This window comes from Crocodylus siamensis, chromosome 1, assembly GCF_052110815.1.
Source record: "Crocodylus siamensis isolate JL-2025a chromosome 1, ASM5211081v1, whole genome shotgun sequence".
Classification (NCBI taxonomy): Eukaryota; Metazoa; Chordata; order Crocodylia; family Crocodylidae; genus Crocodylus; species Crocodylus siamensis.
This window is the reverse complement of record NC_143395.1, coordinates 125,446,125-125,456,771: the sequence shown is the minus strand read 5'-3', so window position 1 is coordinate 125,456,771 and position 10,647 is coordinate 125,446,125.

Below are 10,647 nucleotides of genomic sequence, written 5' to 3'. Positions count from 1 at the left end.
ACGCAGCATATTGAGCTGGGTCAGAACAGCCCTGGGCAAGCAGGTCAACCTCCCAGCTTAACATGCTGCTGTCCCAGGCAGACTTGTAAATGTGGCACCTGGGAGCAATGAATTCCAGCGTGATATGCACCAGAGTTTATTGCTACACCTTAATATGCACATGTAGATGCACCCAGTTTGACTCAAAATATACTTGGAGGTATGATACAATCTTCCACAGCATCAGAAGATGAGAGAGTTTGTACCAGACATTGAAGGGTTGCTTACCAGACCGGAGGGTGTCCCACAACGAGGCTTGTCTCTTTGGAGATGCTGTACTAGGGCAAAGGAAATTTGTCCCAATGGGGACCCAGTACTCAGGGCAAAATGAAGCTGTCCCAGACACGGATGTCTTGCTAAAAGGAAAGAATGGAAAAACCCCAGCCAGGGGTTTGAAATCAGAGAGGGACAGTAAGGGAGAGCCTGCAATAATCCCATCCTCTGGATTGGTTGGGAGGGTTTCTTTAAAAGCGGGGAGTTTTCCCCACTCAGAGAAAGAGGGAGGAGGAGAGAAGGGTGTACACTGTAGAGATAGGGCTGCTTGAGCCCAGCCGTAGTGACTGCCCCCCTGGAGCGCACAGGAGCTGTGGTTAGCCGCCAATCCGTCAGAGGTGCACTCACACCCCAGGACTCAAGCAGGTGCTTTGGAGACAGTAGGCTGATCCCTTCAGGCAGCTGCCTGAGGAGCACATGAGTTTGCTGGTGAGGAAGCAAGACCCCAGTTAGTGTGTGTGTAATTTCAGGGAGGGCTGCGCAGCTGCAGAAGCCTGGCCCAGCACGTCCCGGTGCTCAAACAAGGAGAGGCGAGATTCAGCAAACTAGCCTCCGTTCATCTGTGTGTGTGTGACCTAAAGGGAGAGGCACGGGCTGCAAGGGTCAAACCCAGCACACCCATATGTTCACCCATGGGAGAAGTGTATCTACTTTAGCCTGCTGCGTGGCCCACTGTACCAGGGCCACAGGCCAAGGCAGTGCACTTTGTGTGTTACAGGGACCCAGACATGGGAGCAGCTGCCAGCAGTGCGGTGACACCTGGACCGACGTGGGAGGACCCCAACCATGAAAGACCCACTACAGTGAGATGGGAGGAGATGGGGATTGTGTGCAAATTCACTGTGTATAAAGATCATTAGTAGTGTTTGTAAAAAGTATCCAATAGCTCATGTTGTAAATATTAAGCAATTTATTTATTAGTGCTTCAACATCTAATTATTGTTTACACTTCTCCTTTAACCTATATCACACCTGAGAGGTTATCAGCCTCAGGTGTGAACCCCAAGTGACTATCCTTGAACTACCAGTGCTCCTTTTGTGCACTGTATATAGAGTTATTTTAGTAGCAATTCGTAATTTTTATCTGCTTTAGTTATCTTATTCTGTATACAATTCAACTGTATATAATTAAATATTTGTAGATAATTATACTGGTGGTTGCAAAGGTTTTGTAAGTGTAAAAGGGGCCCTCCTTACTGGAAAGCCCCATGTCAGCTCCTAGGAGAGCCAAATGAGGTTTATATTACTGGGCACCCCAAGATTCCCACACTTGGACGTGGCACATGGGCAGTGCCGTGTACCGGGGTTACAAGTTTTTTAAAGCAAGGTGTAGCAGGACCAAGTCCCTGGGCCAGCTGTGACACGCCCTGGTAGCCTCACGAACCCTGTCTGGCTCTGGCTCTCCAAGTACCCTCCCTCTTTGCTCTTGCCTGTCATGTCTTGCTATTAATATTTTATTTAGGAAAAAAGGAGGCTGTCCCAGAGCATGCCCTTATTTTCTTCCAAGCTACCAGTTCCTGGCAAACTCTACCACCTCTGTTCCTTCCTCAGGCACCAATTTTGGCTCTCCTGGCCCATTTTCACCTTCCAGCACTCCAATCACCTTAACAGCTACTTGCAGCCTCTGAGACATCCGTTACAGCAGGGGTGGGCAATTATTTTGGGAGGAAGGCCGCTTACTGATTTTTGGCAAGCCAATTTTTTAGGGGCCCCGAGGGCCAGATAGAACAGTCTGGAGGGCTGCATCTGGCCCATGGGCTGCATTTTGCCCACCCCAGCGCTATAGTCATATCCCTGTCTTCTAGGTGTGGCACTTTGTCCCAAGTCAATATCAGGAACTTCAGGCCTCTCTTCCCCTGTTGGGGCCTTGGCCTCCTCAGCCTCTGCCCCTTTCCTGGAGCTGGACCCTCTTGCCTCAGCTCACTACACCATACTTGACTTCCACACTCCAGCCCCTAGTCTGGCTTCCATTCGTTCTAAGGTTTTGCCACTTCCAGGCCCTGTTGGCCTCAGGCCCACTACTGCCTCTCTCTCAGGCTGACCCTCTTGGCCTCAGGCCCCTATTTCTTCTTCATTCTCAGCTCCTCTCAAGGGTCTTGTCTCAGCCTTCTTAAGCACTGGGCCCCCAAACCTTTTTCCACTCTTCTTGTGCACTGCATCCCTGGCATTGTCTCTGCCCTTCTTGGGCATTGGGCCCCCTGGCCCTGCCTCTGCTCTCCTCAAGCACTGTACACCTCAGGCACTATTGGGACCTCTGCCTCCCCCTACTAGTCCCAAATCTGGTGCACTAGTAGTAACCGCAACAAAACAATAAGCCTACTGGCTATAACAAAAACTCTAAACAGGTTGGCAATGTAACCAAAACACTTCTCCTCCTGGGGTTTAGCTCCTTGTAAGCCTTCAGTCCCTTATTCAGTCCCCATTTCTGCAGGGTCTTGGTCAGTATCTTAAGGCCGAGCTCCTTACTTGCAACCTACAGAGCCAGACTGTCTCCCCTGGCTCAAGCCTTGGGTTTATATGTCTCCCAGGCACCGCTCCTTTCTGGTCAGGTGACTTCTCTGGGCTGGCCATAGGTGTTCTTTAGTTGGATTTGCTGGCTTAACTCTATAGCAGCTTCCTACTGTTGCCTTGCTGCTGCAGTAGTGCTCTGCTTTCCCTTCTGGGCTCTACCCAGCTGTATTATGGCAGAGCAGTTAGCTCAGGAATCAACAGTTTCAGGTTATAAACTACTGGGCACTTGCTGTTTGGAGCTCCTAGGGAGCAGACTTCCTTACCTGGGGCTCTCCATGCAGTTCTTTCCCCGTCTTGAAGTAACAGGAGCACTAGGTTCCCTGTTATACAGGGGTTCCTTTTAGGCTAGGAACTGACACTCAAAAAGCTTGAGCCTGAATTGATTCAATCTTTGCAGGTTAGTCTAACCTGGCTAGGCTGAATCACTTTGTAACTACAGACATCCCATAAATGCAGGCTCATGCCTGCAGTGGCTCAGGCTAGAAGTTGGGGGGCGGTGCTAGAGCAGCCCTTCCTTCCCTTGCACAGTATTGAGCTGAGGGGGGCATGGCCAGGCCCCAGCAGGATTAGAGAGGTGTGTCCCCCCTCTTTGAATGATAACAGAGCATTTATCAGCACTGTTATCAGCATTTATCACCCCATCAGAAAACAAGCAGCCTCTCTCCTCAGTTCAAATTCTTCTTAAACAAAGAAAGAATAGAGGGAAATTATCAGCTGAGCTTTGATTAGCTCCAAAAAGCCTAAGCTGACACTGCTGTCTGCCACAGCACAGACCATAGCCAGCATGTGGTCTGCTAGCTAATGCTGAGGTGTCTGTGTAAGGCAGAGGGGACAGGGATCCCTGCTTAGCAGGGAGTGGGGAGGGGAGCGGGAAAGCAAGGGGAAAGCAGGCAGATGTTGCTGTGCCTACAAGTCTCTGCCAGAGTTGCAGCCAGGGAGCAAAGGGGAGGGGCCAGCCTCGCTGTGGAACAGAGAGCCCCGCCCAGCCCAGAGAGCATGCTGGGATAGTCTGATTTAACTTAAACCAGCAAGGGGTCTAGGACAGACATTGCATAAACCAGTTTGACCCAAATCAATTAAGTCTCATATGACATTCAACCAGGTTTATCTCAAACCTTTTTCAGCCACTTTCAAACTGGTTTATGTGCACTGAACATCTGTTCTGTTACAGGTTTAAACAAGTTTCTGATCACTTAAACTGGTTTATGTGTGTTTGTTCCTAGCCTTAAGGGGTTTTATTATACAGACGAATGAAATAAAGACAGACCAGAGGTTTACCATTCATTAACAAAAATGGTGGGGAGAGGAAGACACACAAAATGCTGATCCTCAGACAGCCAACTGAACCGTCTATTATTCCATATCTCAAATCTAAAAGTAAAACTTTTGGTTTACATCTGTTTGGACCACCCAGAGAAAGGCTGAATAGTGCCTCAATCTCAGTGCCAGTTCCTCTCCATTCTCCCATCCCAGTCTCAATTGATTCCTTGTCTCAGATTTTTCCTGTCCTCCCCACCCATGCCACTGTCTAACTTGGGCCTTCTGTTTGGGTAACTTCCTCTTCCATACCGCCTGAGTGTTAGCACAAAACTCAGTGAAAACAAGAAAGAGAGGCTTCCTCCTTTCACTTCTGTGTCTGGCCCATCTCAGACCAAGTGGGAGTAACCATTAGAGCAAAAGTTCAAAACAGCCCTTTGGTCCAGGGAAGGATCTTGCTTGTGGCTTTGTGAGGGGATGGTACAGGGACTCTGGTCAGCACAGGGAGCTATGAGAGACACAAGCATTTTCAATACAGCTGGAAACTTTGGAGGTTTTAGCTGCTAAACTTTGAATAATCTCAGAGCTTGTATAGACTCCATTGGTCAAATCTGGGCAGATTTTCACAGGGAGGACACTACTTTCTTGGAACACTGCCTTAGCCAAAAATAGTCTGTTTCAAAGCATGAAAATGTTAAAACTTCCCAAAGAAAAGATCACCAGAAATATTTAACACAGATAATACAGTGTAATTTCCCTAGCCTCATTCTCATAAATAACTGAACTGCTTTAATTGAATTTAGGGGGCGAAGGGGGTTGCAGCCTGAGGCAAATAGCTGGCATGGTAAACTTCAGGGGATAAAATTAAAGTCTGGGAAAATTATAAGCAACTGAACATAGGTTTTCTTAATTTAAAGTGTTGGGCAAACATACTGTGGAATGGTACTAGCTTCTCTCATAATATGGCAAAAGGCAGGGCACTGGGGGCACCTTAGAGACCAATTGATATATCATAAGATGCCCTACACATATGTATTCACAGGCACTAAATACATGTTTCACATGCTCACATGCTGAAAAAACACATTTCAACAAAACTTTATGCTAACCAACTGTCCTGATTTTTGTCCATACTTACTAAGATGAAAACCACACATCCAGACAGCTCTGTCTGGAGACCACAACCACTTATTCTCCTCACAGCTAAATTAATGAAGGGGGAGAAGGGAGGGAAAAAAAACCCACTTATGTGTACATGCAAGTAGCACCTTCTCTACCAAGTAAGGCTGAAAATCAGAAATATATCAAATCCAGTCATGACCTCACTATGACTTGGGGCTTACTTGGAAAAAAAACTTTGACCTTAACCCTGCAAGCAGCTCTGTAAAGACAGACCTGGGACCCAGATGAAGTAATTTGACTTCAATGATGCTTTCTGCGGCTATTAGGGTTCACCCAGGCATAGCTGAGTGCAGGATTGGGACTCTCGATGATACAATGGCGAGTGCTGTAGAAAAACAATAGATAGACAGGTCTTCGTTTGATATTGTGAGCCACTCTTCTCAGCTTTGCCAAAGATCTGTCACCTGATGACATCATGATTATAAGGATGTTTCCTATTGTGTTTTTCCTTTCTTTCAGGAAAGGCATCACCAGCATAAAGAAGTACATCACTTCTTGCTACCTGTCCAGAAAGGGTTTTAGGGCAGGAGCACTTTTCTCTTTTAGTGCCCCCCTCACAGCTTTTTTTCTGAAAGCTAAAAGAACCAAAGTGATAATAAATGGAGAGGTCCACTGCTGTACATGGATGGCTGATTAAGAAGTGTGTGTGCGTGCGTGTGTGAATTGTGGCTGTCAATGCTATGTCATAAATCTGGTATTCTTTTTGCCACATGCAATCAGTTAACTGTTAGCAGCAAATAGGTGCAGTCAGCCCTCTCTGTTGTCACTACCAGCGTAACATTCCCGTTGCTAGTCTTTCACAGACTCCTTTCTCGGTTAGAATGGAGTCTGCTGTAGAGTCACAAGGTCATTCAGGCTTCTCTGGCTCCTGTTCCCCATAATGCCCCTTTGTAGTCATCATTACTTGTGCATCCCTACAAGAGAAAGCAAGAGAGACAGCACTTCTGTAGACCAATGGCTGGCATTTAAACTACTTCAGTGTCTGACTCTTCTTGGAGCAGATGTACATAAGAAACAAATTCTATTCTCCTTAGCTCACGTACTATCTTAAACACAGCTGACCAAGTTTTGTGTGTGTCTGATATGTCCAACCCCTTTGTCCCTAGCAACAGTGATGTGAGAGTTTCTTATTTTGATAAATATGCTTTGCTTTAAATCTAAATCTTATATTATGTCACTTGCCAGTGACTAATTTAGAGAAGCAACTTCTGCAGGTTTTTACTTTAGGTGATGTAAAATACATTGCTGAAAATCTCTATATCCTGAATTACTAAACAGCACCAGAGTTTTACCCAGACCTTTTATACAGGCTGTGCTATGTTGGAGAAAATAACAGACCTTGCTTGGTAGCTAGGACCCCATCTCTGACTGAATCGGAGTATTTCATCAGCTAATATCCACTCTCCTGAGCTGGGGACGGAAGTGAAATCAAGTATTTCTTCAAGATTGCTTATTAATTTAATCAACCTCCCCACAACATTTTAATTATAAATGGGCCTTGGCCGCTAAATTTACTTCTGTCTCCAGAACCAAGGTGGATGGTGTCACAAACCCGTGTAAGGGGGACTCCCCCCAGAGCCCCACATTTCTCCCCACTGCACTGCCACTCATCCCAAGGAACAGACCAAAGTTGCCCTGAAATAAGTCACTATCCCAGCACCTCAGTTCCTCTGCCCTTACACTGGACTCTGGAGCTGCAGACAGGGATGTGGGAGGGATGTGGGCAGTGGGGTTCCTCAGGGCTCAGTCCTCAGGCCTGCACTGTTCAACTTCTTCATCAGCGACTTGGACGAGGGGGTAAAAAGCACACTGTTCAAATTTGCAGATGACACTAAGATGTGGGGAGAAGTGGGCATGCCAGAAGGAAGGAATAGGCTGCAATCAGACCTGGACAGGTTACAGTGGTGGGCAGATGAAAATAGAATGGGATTCAACACTGACAAGTGCAAAGTGATGCACCTGGGGAGGAAGAACCAGCACCATACCTACAGGCTGGGGAATCCTTCTTATCAGAGCAGAGGAAGAAAAGGATCTTGGAGTCATTATTGATGCCAAAATGAAAGTGGGCTGACAGTGTGGGGACGCGGTCAGGAAGGCCAACCGCACCTTGTCATGCATCCACAGATGCATCTCAAGCAGGTCCAAAGAGGTGATCCTCCCCCTCTACGCAACACTGGTCAGGCCACAGCTGGAGTACTGCGTCCAGTTCTGGGCGCCGCACTTCAGGAGGGATGTGGACAACATGGAGAAGGTCCAGAGGAGGGCCACTCGCATGAACAGGGGGCAACACAGCAGGCCCTACGAGGAGAGGCTATGGGACCTGAACCTGTTCAACCTCCCCAAGAGAAGGCTGAGGGGGGATCTAGTGGCCTGTTACAAACTAGTCAGAGGGGACCAGCAGGCTTCGAGGGAGTCCCTGTTCCCCCGAGCATTGCCAGGAGTGACCAGGAATAACGGTCACAAGCTGGCAGAAGGTAGATTTAGGCTAGATATCAGGATACACTACTTCACGGCCAGGGCAGCTAGGATCTGGAACCAACTTCCAAGCGAAGTGGTGCTGGGTCCTACCCTGGGGGTCTTTAAGAGGAGGCTGGATGAACACCTTCTGGGGTCGTTTGACCCCAGTACTCTTTCCTGCCGTGGCAGGGGGTCGGACTTGATGATCTGCTCAGGTCCCTTCTGACCCTACCAACTATGAAACTATGAAACTATAAGAATATACCTGTTCTTACTCTACATCGGGGGTCAGCAAAGTTTTTGGGCCAAGTGCCAAAAAAAAAAAAATCTTGTAGCTTCAAAATGAAAGATGTTGGTGTGCCAGGGACAGATGGCGGGTGAGCCTCGAGGGGCCCAATCATTGTTGTTGCAGAACAGCCCCAGCCCTTCCCCACCATGCTCCCCAAAGTGTGCAGGCAGCCACCACCGCAATAAGCCGGGCCAGGTTTCCAGGTCGTGGTACAGCTGCTTGCAACCTTGCAGTTGCCTGCAGTCCTAGCTCTGGGAAGTCCCCTGCTATCTGCCACGAAGCCCAGGCTACTCACTGCCTAATGTGAGCAGCCCAGGCTCCATGGCGGGTGACAGGGTCATTGTGGATAGTAACGATCCAAAGCTTTAAGGTGTTTCTGACATGTCATCCAAGTTTAACATACAAAAGGATAGGGATGACAACAACCCAGTAGACAAGAAGTTTGGTTTGTGTCCTGATATTATGATTATCAGAGGCATGGTTTTGGAGATATCTGAGGCAGCACTGGCAGATTTTGTCTGTTGTTGACAGCAACCAACCTAAGAAATGGCTTAGAGACAAGCCCCTTCCATAACAGAACTGGACTCAAGGAAGGATGTGTGACTGCACCAAAACCCTTTTCCGTCTATATCACAGCTGTTTGGTATCTCATTGCCCGTAGACTTCCCTGTTGAGTCAGCAGCCAGTATCACATGGACATAAATCTCTTTAACATCAACCAGTTATGTTTCAAATCCAAGAAAAGCAACACCTCCGTTATGAATCACCGAAGACTGTGTCATGTGTGTCCACTCAACAGAATAGCTCCAGGACACTCTTGATTGTTTCTATGAAGCATATGAAATCTTGGACCTGTTAGAAATATTATTAAAAATGTATAATGAATAGAGTGTTGTTAGAACTGCACAGTTTGTATCTCGTACCTGATAAAAAGAAACACCACCAAGGACATCCCTCCCCTCTTGGCTAATTTACTATCTTTTTCCTATACTAAATCACACTCCTCTGCTTTTCTCATGTAGATTACAGAAGCTGTAATTTAATTGGCTGTGTCCTTGGAGGAGAGAGGGATTTGAACTTTTGGTAACCTGGAGAGCTTTCTAAGCATGCGTAATTAGCTAATGCATATATGCCTATCCGCCCCGCATACTTAAGTAGTTAATTATAATGAACATGCGACGTATGAAGTGACGTATTTACATATATGTTTGTATGAACCGGAAATAAGTTGTAAGAGTTCCTGTTTCTGCACACGTGCCCAGGAGGGAGAGTATATAGAGCCGGCTGAGAGGTTTCTTCGGGGGTGGAGTGGTCTTTTGTCTTCACTCCAACCCTATTTGCAAATATACCTTTTGTGTTGCTAATAATGTGTGCCTGAGGAATTATTATTCGCGAGCCTCCAAAAGAAACGAACCGCAAATTTTTGCATCAGACCCATTGTTAACTTTACAAAAACCAAGATACTCTAGCAACTCACCCCAAACCAGCCAGTTATTCCCCCACATATTACAGTAAGAGGGCAGTCCTTGGAGTAAACAGAGACATCTATTTGCATACAAAAAAATTCTACGCAATACTATTTTAGCACAATGCTCTTTCCTGAAGTACACTGTCAAGTAATGCCATCACTAGCACGAAGAAGTACAACAACAACAAAAATTAAAAACCCCCACAGAAAAAACCCCCGTGTTATTTTTGTCAGGGAACAGCAGTAGCTATTCAGTCTCCTGCCTGTTCTGTTTTTGCTGTCTAACCTCCACAATACATCTGTTGCTTCACTGCACACCAGCATGTTCACCTTCCAAGCCCACAGGCAGCAGGTCACAGTTTCAATCATTCTTCCCCTAGACAGAAGCAGGGCTTTTGACTCACAGAACAGAATGGCTGCCTTATTGAGTACTGCACAGGTCAGAATCAATGTCACTCAGTTAACAGTGAGAAGCTTTATACAATTGTATAGACTAGTAGAGCTCAAAGTATACAAGTGAACCTATGGCAGTGTAAATTGCTATGGCTCTGGAAGCCTTGCATTTATTAACACTACCATCATTCCCACACCACTAAAATTTTGAACCCACAGGGAGCCCCACCAACTAGATGACATGGCTCTATGAACCAGATCAAGCTAGTGCATTGGACCAGTGCAGAGCCATACCCAGTACACAGAACCAATGTGCAGGACCCAGTGTGCAGCTGTGGACCTGGCACATCGAGTCTGACCTGGTGACCTGCCCCAGACCTAGTGAGCAGGGTTGGATCTGGTACACAGCCCTGGACCTGGCATGTGGGGTCAAACCTGGGGCACAGCCCCAAACCAACATGCAAGGTTGGTTTGTGAAGCAGAGACCGACTATGCCCCACTCATCCAGCCCACATTCCAGAAAGGTTGAGCACCATTGGTCTCAGAAAATAGAGCAGGCCTCTTCTGTAGAACTGCAGGATATAGAAGAAAGGCTGAATCTGAAAACAACCAGCCACTGGTCTCCAATGGCACAAATAGCCACAGAGAGTTGCACTCTGAAAGCTTAACTAGGCATGAAATGAAAAGGAAAGATTATTTTCCACCTCAGGAAACCAAGGGTAGGGATGGCTGCTTCAAATAGGGATAGAGAGGAATGGAAAATGATACATTAACTCTT